Source organism: Lepisma saccharinum, chromosome 16 (assembly GCF_977018435.1).
Source record: "Lepisma saccharinum chromosome 16, izLepSacc3.1, whole genome shotgun sequence".
In the NCBI taxonomy this organism is placed as follows: Eukaryota; Metazoa; Arthropoda; class Insecta; order Zygentoma; family Lepismatidae; genus Lepisma; species Lepisma saccharinum.
The window spans coordinates 49,002,056-49,018,571 of record NC_139244.1 but is presented as its reverse complement, the minus strand read 5'-3'; the positions used below and the strand labels follow the sequence as shown (position 1 = coordinate 49,018,571).

The 16,516-nt window shown below is 34.9% G+C and overlaps 1 protein-coding gene across 8 annotated transcripts in view; it reads right to left on the bottom strand.

Moving 5' to 3' along the window:
* The window catches only part of LOC146000476 (uncharacterized), a 234,248-nt gene that overhangs the window by 156,861 nt on the left and 60,871 nt on the right, over nucleotides 1–16,516 (bottom strand). The window lies entirely within an intron of this gene.

Genomic DNA, 16,516 nt, shown 5'->3' with positions numbered 1-16,516 from the left:
AAGAAAATACTTGTGATTCAGCATATTAAAATTGGGATCAGAGAAACTGCTGTGAGGTTGGAAACTCTGCACTCACTCGGGCTCCACCTGGAGCTGTCAAAATCGGTCATAATTTCGAATAGTTTATGCAAATTGTATAACAACACCTTTCCAAAGTACTGTGCAATTCTCGCAATTTCGAGTGAAAATGTGTTCGTCGGATAGAAAAGTGATAGTTTGCGCAGTCATCAACATGTTTCAAGGCATTTCCTACAAGCAAAGTTGTAGAGTATTGGTAAAGTACTCGTGTCTCAAATGTGTTTCTCCTAGAAATTAATGCTCGCAGTTTCAAATCCTGAACCCTCCATATATATATATATATTTTCAGATGAGATTTATTTGAAAGCACTAAATTCCCACTCAATCTAGGCATGCTACATGTAAAAAGTCTGCTATTATTTTGTAACTAATTTACGTAACATATCCTTTATTATTATTACCATTCATCTAAGTAATTATTTTTATTATTCTTTGAAAAGCAGTAAGAACATCATCAATTTGGATTGAATACCTAGTATTTGGCCAAACTATGAATGTGCTGACTAGGGCTCGGAAGTTGATGAAGAATTCTGAGGCTTCAGAACAACGCTAAATCTGATATCGGTCAGTTTCCCTTCAGCTTTATATTATATTTTATATATATATATATATATATTATATAAAGACGTTTGTCTGCCTTTTTTCTTTGTCATTTTCAATATCTTTTGCTTTTTTGTTACATTTTTCTTAACTTTTAAAAGTTATTTCTCTGGTTCCTTGTTATTTTGTGAATTTTAAATGCATTTGCTAGAATAACATATAGATTTACATTTCCTGACATGGTACTTTTAGAAAGTTTACCATTAAATGAATATATGGTCAATGGAAAAGCGCAACTATTATTTTCAAGTGAAATATTTGGCAATTTATTAAATAATTAATTGTGGTAAATTTATTTTTCCTGCAACAAACTTAAAACGCTTTGTGTGAAGCCTACTTTAAGATTCCCTTGCTAGCTAGCCTATGTTATTGCTTTAATCTGTGCTTTGAAATAAAATTAGGCACAATATTAAAAAATATATAATCTTATGTTCACCAAATGCAAATTTATTTTCAGTTGCTGACCTTCTACTCTATCGTGGAAGATCCATTATCAATGGAGGTGAATGATTTATACAAAAAAAAGTTGCAGTGTATGTTATGTAACCTTGAAGTTAATATAAAGAAAACTAAATTAGCACATAACTGCTTTTATCCCCTTGCTTCAGTAGTTAGTAGTTTAAACCTCCAAACAGCGGATATTATCGAATTATTTAACAACTCGCTTTTAATTTATTAAAAAAATCAAGCGAAAAATATTTTAGGCCATTTCTTAAATCAATTTTAAGGTTAATCTACAGGTCATCAACTTCCAAGCCCTAGCGATGACTAAGCTATGCTTGCTATGAGGTTTCTGCACATGTCACGTGGTATCAAAAGTGTCTGCTTCAATTTAGGTAGCTGTCTGGAATTTAAGGTTTCCAAGTCTTGGAAGAAATCAACGTTATATCCATGAATCTGAAGAAATATTTCGTCAAATGCTTCTCCCCTTCTGAAAAATGATCTGCTCGTGTTGGGGATCGATCTTACGACACCTGCCACACATGTTGAGCACTATACCACAGGTACCACTTTCTTCTTGTGCTACTAGTACTAAACATTTGGTTTGAAAAATGACAGTTCACTATTTACGTTCATTAATTTAATTTTACATCTCGTATCCGTATTTCTCAACTCACACAAAATGAAATTGTAAATACCCAGCTGGGATAGTAAGGTGTCTTTCTCCCTCTTTCTCAATTCTCTCAATCAATATATGGACAAATTTCATTTTTGCCACTTGTGAGATAGAAAAAACTTGTCTTTCTTGTATGTACGCATTGCTTGTATTATAGAATTATTTTCCTGTAGTTTACGGTTATTATGAATCACATCGTTGCATAAAATTCACTTGCGAACCCATGAATAACAATGTAATTTCTTTCCTTGATCTGCAAATTAAGACAACTGACTCAACAATTCAAACATCAGTCCATAGGAAAAATACATCCATGCCAAATCAGAACATTCGCGTATAACAATGGATAACATATTTTTAGTTTTTTTTTCTGAGAGCACAAAGACTATGTTCTAATAATGAGAATATCAAAAATGAAGAAGAAAGGCTCTTTAATATAGCAAAAGAAAATGGCTTTCACACTAACAGAATAAACCAAATCAAAGAACAAGTCGCAAGAAAACTAAAGGAAAAGAGAAATACAGACAAAGATGAAAAATCTGTTGAAAAGAAATTTGTGTGCATTCCATTCCACAAGGGATTCTCACATAAAATTGCAAAAATTTTTAGAAGTTTTGATTTCAAAATTGTTTTTAAATCACCAAGAAGTTTGGAATGTACATTTAATGAATTCAAAATGAGAAAAACTACCAGATGTGGAAACCACAGGAATATATAATATAAGTTGTTCATGTTCAAAGGATTATGTGGGACAAACAGCAAGGAAAATGGCAATAAGATGGCACGAACACGATTTGGACATTATAAATCTAAACCCAAGAACAGGTTTGTCAACTCATATCATCGAAGAGAAACATTTGATTAAAAAGAGAAGGGTTTTAAAAAGATTAACGGGAAACACAGAGTTGAATGTCTGGGAAGCTTCGTTCATTGCAGAAGAACACTCGAATAAATTAAATAATGAAAATGGTAACATAGATCCAGTATGGAGTTTTCTTTTTCACAAATGGAGTAAGCCACCATCTTTAAAATTTAATGTAACAGAAAACATCAAGAGACTTTGTGAAAACAATGATGAATTTGAATTACCTGATGATATTTGGGATTCATAATTTGAAAATAATCTGAAATAAAAATAAAACAGACTGCATTTTTCACAGTTAAGTTGCTATATTACAATAATGTAACACTGACATCCATTATATAACAGATTCTTTTTGTTTAAAAAAAATACTAACCATTGTTATAACTGTATCTCTAGTCAAAATGAAAATAAATGTCTGATGAAAGGAGCGAGAGTTCTTCTGAAACGTCACAAAGAAAACTGTTTTCTTATGCTTGTAATAACCTTAAACTACAGAAAAATAATGAAAAAACTTGTGCTTGGTCTTCTTCTTTCTCCAACATTTCTCAGTACTTCGAACTTCTGAACACACAACCAAAGGGAGAGTTCTGGATTTGAACCCGCGACCATTAATCTCTTGGAAAAAATATATCTGTACTTTACCAATACTCTACAACTTCGTTGTAGGAAATGCCTTGAAACATGTTGATGATTGAGCAAGCTACCACTTTTCTATCAGACAAACACATTTTCACTCGAAATTGCGAGAATTGTTACTTCCCGCTCATTGCACAGTACTTTGCAAAGGTGTTATACAATTTGCATAAACTATTCAAAATTATGCCCTTTTGTGTTCAAACTCGACAGTGATTTACTTCAGGTGGACCACGAGTGCAGAGTTTCCAACCTCACAGCAGTTTCTCTGATCCCAATTTTAATATGCTGAATCACAAGTATTCTCTTAAATTATTCCTCATACTTGAGTTTTCCCTTATGTTCTCTATTAATATGTTGGGTGAATATAGTTTCTGACTTAATGTTATAAACAATACTGTAAATCTTTCCCACAGGGTTTCTCGCCTAGTAGAGGGATCTGCAGCAGAGTTGGCTACTCCCTCTGATTCTCCAAAGCTATGTTGCCAAATTAACGATTTCTGGACTTCGAACTTTTTCAGGGCGGTCAACTAACGTTTGGAGAAGTGTACAACACATCATACTCTTTGATTCTGGAAATGTTTCTATACATTAGTGCACAATTAAAGACTTTTGAAATAATATAACTAAAACTTATAGCAGAAATAATTACACAATATACCAACAAGAGCATGAAAAGAATAGATTTTAGATGCTGTTCAACTTTTATGTATCTCAAAGGTAGCTTTCCTCACATATTTTAGCACTTCGGTCACACTAATTTAGTAAATAAAATTCCACTAAACTAGTTAATTTTCAAGATTCAGATGTCTATATCTCATTGTCTAATAAAATGTTCTGGTAAACTGATTGGTGTATGTTTTTCATAAACAGGAATTAAATCTTTCCTGGCAACTAGAAAAAAAAAATTTCTGGTAATCATTCTTCTATGGAGCAAATAATTAAATAAAATAATAATAAAAATTAAAACTAATAATCCAAAGTGAGCCAATCACAGACCAATCTAGAACAAATAAATCCAACAAGTGAATCCTCTACTTCAACTTCCAGAACACGTGCAATATGGCACGAAGTTTGAAAACCCTGCCCCCCCCCCCCCAAAAAAAAATTGTACATTTAGACATTAGCACTTGTGCGTTAGATCCAGTGAGTTCTTTCAGTTTCGTTTCTACTATACGGACTTCACCCACGGAAGCTGCCACAAGTGTTCGTGGACGATTCAAGCTTGCGTATGGAATTAAAGAGAAAGGACATGTTTGTTGAGATGTATGCCAATTCGACTTTTAAGGAGGGATCCTTCAACAGTTCTCGCAGAATTTCTTTGCCGAGATCATTTACAACAGATACAATTTTTTATTAAAGTTCTGGGCATAATATACAGCTGCATCGAACCAAGTGCCCCGTCGCGTAACTACAGGTGTAGGGGGAAGGGGAACCTCAGGACATATTTGTTTAAAAATGTCTATTCTTCTGGGCGAATTGATAAAAACTTTCTTCCCATTTGAAACCAGTTTATCGACACTGGGATAAAGAGCTCTTATCTTTTCCCATATTCTACGCAACGCATGAGCCACACATGTAATGTGCACAATTTTGGGGTAGCTAACAGCAAGGCCTACTGCAGCTATTTTCATGTAAGCTACAGCATCTGTCACGAGGAGAAGAACATTGATAAATTTTATGGCTTCCGGCCACAATAGCTTCATTGCTTCGTTAAAGCCTTCCTATCGTTACACGTGTAGCCCCAGCTAGCTCTCTACACACTAGCAAATAATTTTTCGTTGAAACAGTTTCGGCATTATTTAGCACTCCCACAATCACATTTCCCACTTTTCTACCCAAATATTACTATTTTGATGCGCACATTGTGAGCAAATATGTTGTAAGGTTTGCTCGTAACACCTGTGCAGATACGTTTTTCGCAACGTTGATTCGTCAGGCAGTTCGAAGTTTGTATATTTCACGAGAAAGTTTAGTAAATCAGGGTTCTTTAATTTGAACAGTGGAATATCTGTGGACGCACAAGTCTATTGAAAAAGCAGACAATTTTGACGGTTCCCCAGAAGTAGATGGAGTTTGTTGCCCAATAAGTGCCTGTCTGCCACTCAAATGTGAAGAAGCAACAACATGCTTGTTGGTGTCTAAATGCTGCATAATTTGCCACACTGTTGGCAAAATAACACTTTGCCAGCAGTTGAAAACATGCTGCAAACAAGAGGAAACACTTGCCTTAACTTTTGGCATATCGCACGAGAAAACACACACTGCTGCACAAGCACCGAATCAGAATATGACAAAGCAGAAACACTCTCGAAGCTCTGCATTATGTTGTGCGCTTGCCTTATCTGGTTAATATTTCCCCCCAATAGGATCATAGGCGAGGCGCCAGAAGTCTGCCAGCGAGCGTGTTCAAAGACAAAACCAACATAGCACTATCGATATCAAAGAGGTGCGGAGAATAAACATTTTTCCTTGGAGGATTTAGAGGTAGGTGAAGTCAATGAGCGATTTTATGTATTTAAAATGAAAATTCGCAAAATATGTATCTACATACGGAAAACTGAAAAATATGTGCATTTATGTAAAATAAAATTTGCTGTGTTGACATATAAGGCTATGATCAGAATTTTGGCAAAAACAAGGGTCTCGATCTTAGCGCAGAAAAAAACCTTTAGTTCCCTAGTCATTACACCGGTCATTATGATCTTGGAACATAGTAGACAACACTATTCCAGCACTGCAATTGGCATGAACACTTTGTAATATTTTCATTAGCTCAGCAAACTTTAATAACCTAAATTGCTATATTAGAAACACATATTTCTTCCACAAAAGCCTTTGGGCTAACTCTGGTAGAGTAGTTTATACAACATTCATGAATAACAAAACTGTTTCTCATAACTTTCCAACATCAAATGTTGACCATTTCTCCACAATAAATCTGAGCAGAAATCAAAATGTTGACAAGTAACAAATTAAACTCCATATAAACCATGGCAAAACCTAGGTTGTACAGAAATATACAACTTTCAATACATGCAAGCAAGCCACCAAGCAAGCTTGACTACTGAGAATAGTTATCCCAAGATAACAGTAACCACGATAAAACCATACAGTTTTAAAGAAAAAGGCTTAGTGTATTTAAATTCTTAGCAAGATACGTTTGCTTGTACAAATATATTTTAATTATCATTGCTTTACAAAGACAATTAAATATTCACTACCAAAATTTTCAGAGGCAAGATTGTAAGTGGACGTATAGGTACCAAAAACTTGCAAAATGATGAACATAGGCACTTAAAAAAGCACTAAAGTAAGAATCACGAACCTTCCGACCTTCTGTAAACAACCGTCTCACTTCGAGTAACGTATCACTCCGCGCCAGCTGTTCGTGAATGGTGCGGCCATCATATGCTGCTCACTCGCAACCTTTAATTTTACGTAACATGGAAAAATGTATTCTTATTTTAACTGATAATCTACACATTGAAGTATAATAAATTTTCTATAAGTGATTAAATACGTGTACTTGTTCAAGAATGAACATATTTTTCTACGCCAAAAGTTCAATTTATCTGACACGGGGTAACAGATTCTCCTTCCCCCTCCTCTCTCAGTATGGCAGCGCCAAAGTTATACAAAGAGAGAGAGAGAGAGAGAGAGAGAGAGAGAGAGAGAGAGAGAGAGAGAGAGAGAGAGAGAGAGAGAGAGAGAGAGATTCGTTTCAGTCAAGCCTATTGGTTTTATTTCCACCAAATTATTGCCCAACATTGTTGACATGTGGAGTATTGTTTTCTCCTTTGTGCAACAAATATACCGCCAGTTTTAGCAGAAGCTAAACAAAGATAAGCCGGGGAATAAAAACAGATTGTTTATCTTTCTCTCGGTTTCTCGTGCACTAGAAAACAAGAAGACGATAATAAGCACATTATTTACGTACGTCTCATGCAAGTAATGTATTTTCTTACCTTGATTCAGTACTTTCTTTTTGAACTTGAGGCATTTTCGGCGCTAGATATCATCCTGTCAGAGTACGGTCTGTCAAATTTGCTTCCCAAAAAGGAACTCAACGTGGCACAAGAGGCGATTTAACGTCGACTGCTAAAATTGGAGAGATCGTCATCAATCATCACTATCAACATCTTCCCCACAGTGGACAGGACGGCTCTTTGATTGACAGAATACCAAAGCACCCCGCATTGTATTGCGCTTATCTCAAAATCCGTGTACTTGTTTATACGAGCAACAACGTGTTTTTTTTCGCGGTACTCACAACTTGACCGGTCGTTTTCCTTTCTTTCAACACACCGAAAACACAAAGACGCAGACACAGAATTACACTTGGACACCAACTTCACTGCTTGCTCAGGATAGCACCGACACAACGTCACATAAACGTTAAGAACAACCTGCTTCTTGCCACTTTTCAAACGGCTGTATTTCCGAAAGACTACTCTGAAAACTCGGGAGACCTTCCTGCACGCAAGGAAGTCGCCATGTTCGAAACTGGCGCTATTTTCTTGCTGTTCACGTGATCGATTGTAATTTATACAATAATCACGTATTGTTATTATAAACAGAAACCTTTAATGAAAATATATTTTAAAATGTATAATCCAACGTAATTTACGCGTTTTTCTTCCATTAGCGTACTTTCATAGAACGGACTACATGATGCGGAAGAAATCCGTTATTAGGCTGTTGCCAACCACAATACTTCTCACTAAGTCAAGTACAGAAACGGAAGTGGTATGTCGATTGTCGGCATATGATAGTGTGATTTCACATTGGCAGTGACGATCCTCCGGGGATGGGGAAGGGGGTGGACGTAAGAGTCGATCTATAATACAGAGGTGTTCGCCATCCGGATGGTGACATCCTCACACTCCGGAATACTTTTGCGGTTGAAGGAGGGCAGGCCGTAGGGTGAGGGAGGTTGATTTAAAATGAACACCTCACAACAAGAGAGAAGAAAAATGTGACAATATTTAAAAATTCACCCCCAAATATGCATTTTATTTTATATGTAGCGTACAATAAAATGTGACTTGCCTCAAAATATTTCTGTATTCTAAAGTCTTCTTTCCCCACTTTTATGCTTCTCTAAGTTGCCGTTTTAGTTTCCCTTGGTGTCTTTGCTGTATAATTATTAATTTAGTCAATCAAATCATATGTATTAGCTTACTTTCATTATCTATAATAATAAATCATAACACTTTCCCCGGTTTCAAAACGTAATTTATCTCATGTGTCACATTCTTCTAGCAAGGTTTTTTTTAGTAAAATATGAGAGAAAATTAATCCTTTGGTACGGAACCGTCTTACTCCTGGGGGATAAGATGTACATTTTGTATTTGATTTTTTAATTTAGCGTTGCTTTTCTTCCACTTTTGGCTAATCCCGACCATGAGAATGAGTGATCGTCAGATGAAATTGATGAAGAAATACTCACAAATAACACCCATGCCGGGATTCGAGCCAGGAAACTTCGGTAATGAGTCTAAAAATCGGCCACCAGGCAAGATGTACATTTTTTAAACTTTCTTTTTTAACATACATTCAATAACTTTCAACAGGTCATCACTCAGTGATACACTGCTTATTCCGCATCTGTTGACAAATGGAATGTTTTACACCTAGTAGGCTATGTGGATTATTTTTTTTCCATAAGTTTGCAACACTGTTAGGGTACACGTGCTTTTGTTTACAGAAGGTCTTAAGTTCTATGATTCTCACTTTATATAGAACAATGAAGTGCACTAAAACAGAAAGTTGAAGTGAACCTGTTACTAAATATCTTTATTTTTTTGTACTATATTCCATTTTTCTAATTTTTATGTTGCTTTTAATTCCTTTTGTCTAATTGTGATGAATGGATGTTAGATGAAATTGTTGAAGGGACACTCACAAAGCAACATCGCCTTTTGCAATGTACTGATGAGAGATCCAAGTAGAAAAACAAAGCAGCAATAAGTATATAAAAAAAAAATACTAAGGATATGAACAACAGGCACTGAACTTCACAATAGGCATTTACAAATATTACATGGAACAAAGTTAAAACATTAAGGACTGTCTTAATGCAAAGGAAGAAAGGCAAAATTTCACACCCAAAGCAAGAGTCAACTACTACATCCTGCCATGGAGGTGGTAAGGAAATGTATCATTTACTTATCAAGAAAAAACTTGCTAAGTTTACAATCATTTTTTGAACCCAAAATAAAATAAAAAAATTACATACACAGATAAAAAAAAAACCTTATACAGATGTAATTTTTCAATCCATCACGCAGACAAGTTTCTGAATGTAACGTTAAGAATTTTCTCTAATATTAAGCAACTGGACATCACTCAATTCACAGTCAAATGTGCAGCTTAGTTTATAGCACGCTTGAGTATATTGCTTGCAGTTGTGTAGGCAAAGAACAGACTATGTTCTGCTATTCCTGACTGAACATTGCATCTCAAGGCTAGTTAGCACTGGAGCAGAAACCAGTTTCATTGGAAGGTGAAAAATATCAGGTGGGGAAGGCATTCTCCATTCCATGGAACTACCTCTCATTTCTGCTCATATTTACAATGTCACACCATGACCGACAAAGCCTCATGCCTTAATCAACCCCTCTTACAATGCTACTGCACTGCTGTTCACTTTGCCGTCTATGCATGCACATAGAAGCGCTATTCAACAAATACGGCAGGGTTGTTAAGACCTGACTGACCATCAATTCATCTTCCATACATATAGTATGTGTATGTGTGTGTGTTAGTGAAAAAAAACTCTTTAGTTATTCTATGGAACTGATTTCTATTGTTCAATTAATTTAAGTGGCCACTTCAGTGTGTAGCTAATATCCAATGTTTCTTTAATTGCTTGACACCCATTCACTCCATGTAAATTGTATTTCTTGTACTCAACTTGCCAAATTCTAGATATTAAAAAAAATAACCGATTAAAATATACACTTTCATGTACATTCCTCGTAGAGTACCCAACCCCAACAGCACGAAATTCGTAACTGCCAAACTCACCAATGCGCAAATAGTTATTTTCACAAAAACTATCTGTACTTTACAGTAAAGAAATGGGCACAGGCTATAAATGAGTGCCATTGCAATATTTCTTAATTCAAAAGTTCCACTCAAAATAAAGCACTGAATCCATAGAAAATAAAGCACTGAATCCATAGTAAACAGCATATGACATGCAAAGAATTCTTCTTGTATGTGAAAGTCCAAAATTAGATACACAAATGCACGCAAAAACCCACACAACCAAAGAAGCAACTTGAAATTCTATTTTTGCCATTTACGTTGGGAGGCAGGGAAGGTCACACAAACCCTCGAGTCGATCAGGTTGGTCCAGTTGCCATGGTGACAGGAAATTTGGGGTCATTTGGGGTTAGGCTGGTTAGGAAATGAATAGGTCTTCCATTCTCTGCCCCCCCCCCCCTCAACTGGGAGCAAAGGGTGCATGTTGACAGGAGGTGTGGTTTATGACTGGACAAAAAAAAAAAACAACTGGTGTGTGGTAACAGCACTTTTTGCACTTAAAAAGAGTCCCACATCTGAAGAGGGAAAGTCTGGGTTTGATCTTTAGTTGTGTGGGTTTTAGTGCAAACCATGAAAGGCATGTGGGAAATAATTTAAATAAACACTATCAAATGGAAAATTATACAAAATTGCAAATTTCAAAATTACATTTGAGAACTTCTGCCGATAATTCAAAGAAATACAGTTAGGTGCAAAAATAATAGCAGGAAAATTGTCCACCACATTGATTAACTTTATTCAATACAATGAAAGGTTCAAAATTCAATACAATAGTTGAACTTCAGCACCCATACAATTCCACTCCTTAAAAGAAATTCAAGATGTAGCAGAAAAATTCTTGAAATTTTCAACTCAATTTCTCTGGTATTATGATTGCACCAGCAAAACTGTATCTAGAAGCTATACAAATTATCCAGACTTTCCGTTAATTGTAAACGGCTAAATGGGAAGTAGACATTTGTTTTGTAGTCAATCGCTGTAAAATGTATTGGTTAAAAATCAAACACCACTATTAAAAGAGGCCAACAACATGTGATTCACTTGTGATTTGAAGATGATAAATTTGAAACAGTGCAGGGTTGTACATTATGTAACACCAGCTAGTCCCATTTGGGACCAACAGCACATAACTGGTGGTTCATCATCATTTCTCTAGAACAACTCTTGATATTCATTTCTATTTTTTTCACTCATATACATATGCAATACTTATATTTCAATGCAATTTAATCATAATTAAGGCAACCCCAATACCACATTGAACCGATATTGATACTCTTACAGATTCCCACCGATACAGATACTTTAAAATTGTAATAATTAAAAGATGTTAAAAATATTGATCAATATTAGTGTGTAATTATTCTACTCCAGTCATATTCACCAATTTATGAACACTTTCTTTTAAAATATTCAAGAATTACATCAGAATATAAAAAATCATTGTATTTTATCACAAAATCCATTATTTCACGCAAAACCCCTGCAATTTTTTTTTTAAAAAGTTTGAATTTTGCAGTTTTCAGGTTAATTAGATTCCACGAAAGTGTTGCACAACATTATTGCATGGTCCAAGAAAAACTGAAATCACAGAAAAGTATTGGCTGGTATCGGTAATTAAATACCAACTGATACTCTCCAATACCGATAGCACTAGTATCGGCCGATGCATCGGCATCTGTATTGGCTGAGCCTAATGATAATGTAAGTTTATAGAAACCATTCCTTTTTCTTCAAGAAATAGATTTAAATTTAAAAGGATAGGTTCTTCAAATATGAAGATATACACCAGAAAAAATCATAGAATATGAACTTGTGTCATAGAGGGTTGATGTTAGATTTATTCTGGGTGGAAAAGAAACTACTTCTTGAGGAAGTAAAAGATTTTAGATCCAACATTTGGTAAAGATAATTAGAATTGGCTGGACCTTATTGACTCACCAAATGAATATACATTCCAGTAAAATTTCAGTGTCTTTTCTACTTCTTCCAAGTTTCTTGGAAGGGAGGATGAAAGAATTTCACTTCCCAAAAAGAGCTAGTCTTTCCTCCAAATGAAAATGAAACAAACTTTACTTTTCATTGTAAATAGTTTTCCTTGTATGATTTTTTGTACATCACTGCATGTCTGAAAAGCAAGCTCTCACTTACAGATGGGACATTTTTTATGTTCTAAACCCTGTATCCATAAATGAGGTTTCTAAGAGCTCACTTTCCAAATGTGCAGTGATGTACCAAAAATCATATAGGACAACATTTAAAACTGAAAAGCCCTTTCTGAGAAGTGAATTACATTCATACTTAATCCCAACAGACTTAGAAGGAAAAAATACTGGGAAAGGACTTTTGGTGGTCCAACCAAATCTAATTGCATGAAGTTTGGATCTCAAAATTTTCACATCCTCTCAAAGGACTTTCATAAAAAATGTCCTGTCCACTGAAGGTTAATGGAATTCTGACTTGTAATATGCAGCAACAAATGTAGAAAATAAGTCAGTGCTTTAGATGGTTTGTAAAATTGTAAAATACCATTAAGATTTCCACAGCAGACTATTAAAATAAGAGTCCACTATATTAATATGCAACACAGAATAAATCGACACACCACCTCATTGTAACACACAAAAACAAAATAATGACTCAAAATCACTACAGACATGAATGATGCACAGTGGTTAAAGAAAATATATATGAAAACTCTAATTTGCTCTTTCTTGAATGCATATTCTCATTAAGCCTTCAAAAATCAAGTTACTGGTTGTAACAGCTCATTTTCAATGCAAAGCAATTCTAGAATAAAATTAATTCTTTCACACAGGCCACTTAAACTTTATATCAGAGCAACAAAGGAACAAATATGCATTCAAGTATTGCTCTAATTTCACTTTTTAGCATGAAAGCTGGATCTTGGTTTCCAGTAAACATGCAAACATCAAGAAATTCTAATAAAGAATTCACACCGAAGCAACAAGCACAGGTGACACATGTTGCGGAAACGAGCCAATAAGCAGCGACATTCAGACCACAGCAGCATGGCAGGCTGCACAAGCCTGCATTCGATTGGTGAAATCCTCAAGCAGCACGTGTCGCTTAAGTGTGAATTCTCCTTTATCCTAAAAATGGTTGTATGAACCAAACATAACTGTCAAGACTTTGCAGCAATGATTCACATTCTCTGCGTATAACAAGTAGAACTTTTTACCACCAACTTTGCTTTCAATTTCAAGTCAGCATGAAGTCAGATATATATTTTTAGAAAAGCAGTTCACAGCACACCCTTCAGTGCATGCAAAAGAATAAAAGGCTCAAAAAGGAGAAACAATTGAGCAATGTCACCAGGGAATGCAGATATCAAATAATATTTTACCAGCCTGATTATCCGTAGCTTGTTTCCTGTAGCACTTTCAAAGTGTACGACTGAGATAAATGTTTTACGATGAAGATTATTTCAAGACAAGAAAGGAAAATTTACTAAAAAGAAACCTACCTATCAGCATTTGCATTGGGGTATAACAATAAATTCAAGAAAAAATTCATTCCACTATTACATATCAACAATTCATGAACCAAGTTCATGCAAAATACAACTAAATTCATTACCTTGCAGCAAAATGCAAACATGGCAAAACCTCCACATTCATCACTCCCAAGACACTGAAAACATGTGGTACATGTAAACACAAACACTCATGAATAGCATTCAAAGAAGCTGGATTCCTGTGTATGTTATTAGAGCATGGCTTAAGACTTATATATAAAAACATGAAGGGTAACCAGTGAATAGTGTCCATCTTGCGATAAAACAATTTGAACAGTATATTGCATGAAATATTAAATTTGGACATCTGTCAATTTTAGATTACTGTCTTAATATTCAGGAAAATATATTTGTTGGAAATATAAATGAAGTAAAAAAAATGGTTGTACGCAAGAGCTGTTAAAACATTCAAATTTACTAGCTAGATGTATTTTTAACATAATTTAAGAATAATTGGCTTTTAAATACCCGTAATTCTTGGAAATTAGTTGAAAACAATTTGTGTTGACAGATTTTGGCAGAGGCAATGGGTGGCGATGTCTTGAGTGAAAAATTGTCCAGGATTCAATACATGAGAGGAACCCAAAAAATCTTGATGTTGATCCAGCACTGTACATAAACTGCCACGAGAATTTGCAGGCTGCGATAGAATACCACAACAGGAATGAGACTGATCATCTCCCACCCAATAAAAAGCCATGCACAAGCACTATCCTTAAACAATTAATTTTCGCCAGTTTATTTTTAATTGTTAGTGGACTGCGGTTAAAGCACCTATCATGCAACCACTGAATTGTAACATGCACAAGTATTTGATAAAAAAAAACAAGTTAATAACAGACAATTATTTAAAAAACAAAGCTATTCTGTACATAGCGTAGACACTGTATTGCCAATATTTTGGCAACAATAATACTCCAATGGAGTCTTCATGTAAAATATACAATTGTAAAATGTGAGTTTGTTACATTGTTACACTTACAAGCTTTGTATTTTTAAATATATCATTACCAAAAATGAGCTTTGACCTCATAAGGAAATTATATTTACAAGTTTATCCACTGTCAGCACACCTGTACTACATTGGTCTACAGATCACAGGCCATTGACGCATGGAGTAATGACAAACGTTGCTATAGTGGAACCACAAGCAAAGAAACATGCGCAGACCCGTGACTCCCACGTGGAGGGGAGGGGGAGAGTGGACCATGCTTCCTTATGGCCCAAACTGAACGGAAGGAGGGAAAGCTGCACAGGGACTGTTCATCCAAGGTTTTTTTCCTTGTGGTCACACTATAATATTTAATCACTTCTACAGTACATGCAATGGATAAAATGATTCATTTCTTCATTGTATGTCTGCTATAAGTAATATCCTGCAACAGTGATTTCCAAATTGATTGACAGTACTTTAAACATTAATTTCATGGACTAGTATGGTAATTTGCTTCATGACATGTGGGGTGGAAGAAAAATTAAAAAAGAATGAGAACATTCTGAAAGAAATGAAACAATAGATGTACAAAGCTCTCCAGTATGAAATCACCACCCTTCACATTACTATCCAAATTTGATCAGAAAATCTTAAATTTGTCCTATCCACACTATGCTAGAGTTGCAATTTACTCAAGAATTTGCAAGAAGTTCCTCAATGTGTGTCCTGTGTATAGCTTTATCACTTGTTCAATTTTACATCAGATGTTTGTAATTCTCAGCCTTTGTTGGTTTTGTTTTGTCCAACAATATCGCACCAATATTTTGGAATTTGCTCTCAACTTATCCACACAGAGAATTATTTCCAAGATATTCTAAGTTCTCACAAATTTAAGAAACTGGCTATAATTTGATTATATAAACATGTTAAGGTTTTCTAATACTTGCTGGCAATGTTACTTGCAGTGATGTAAAAGCAGCATTGCAATGCTTAGTTTAAAAAAAAAAATGCTAACCATACACATAATAAATATTTTCAAGTGACTGTTTTGGTATGTTTTTGTATGCCAGTGTGAAGAAGTGACGATGAACAACAGACAGACAACTATGTAGTGAAATACAATGTTTAAAAAAAGGCTACATGGCATGCTACATTTATTTTCACAAGGAAGTGAAATCGTCAGAACTTACATCACTGTCAAAATAAATTGTCATCAATTATACTATGCAAAAAATAAACCCTACTTTCTTCTATAACCATAAAGAAATAATTCCAAAGATCATTTTGCAACACATCCATTACACATTTGGTTACCACTGCATTAAAAAACCACACACACGAACCATCCAGTTAACCAGCCACTTTGAAACAAGAAACCTTCTGGTAAACAATATACTGTGTCTGTGTTACACATGTAACTCACACTTTCAGTAGGTTGAAATATAATACTGCCAAAAATCACTGCACCATACACCTTTCAATTCCAAATGTACTAACACAGATTACATATACATGGAGTAGGAGAACCTATACATACACTTTGTGGAACAGGAGAAGGGGGGAAGTTTATTATGAGTAGAAATTTTCAGCTCACACCAAAGTATGAAGTAGTACTTATTATCATAAGCATGTATTTATGGATAGTGATAAACATAACATGCCAAACACTTGACTACTTCATAATCAGAAACAGGTGGT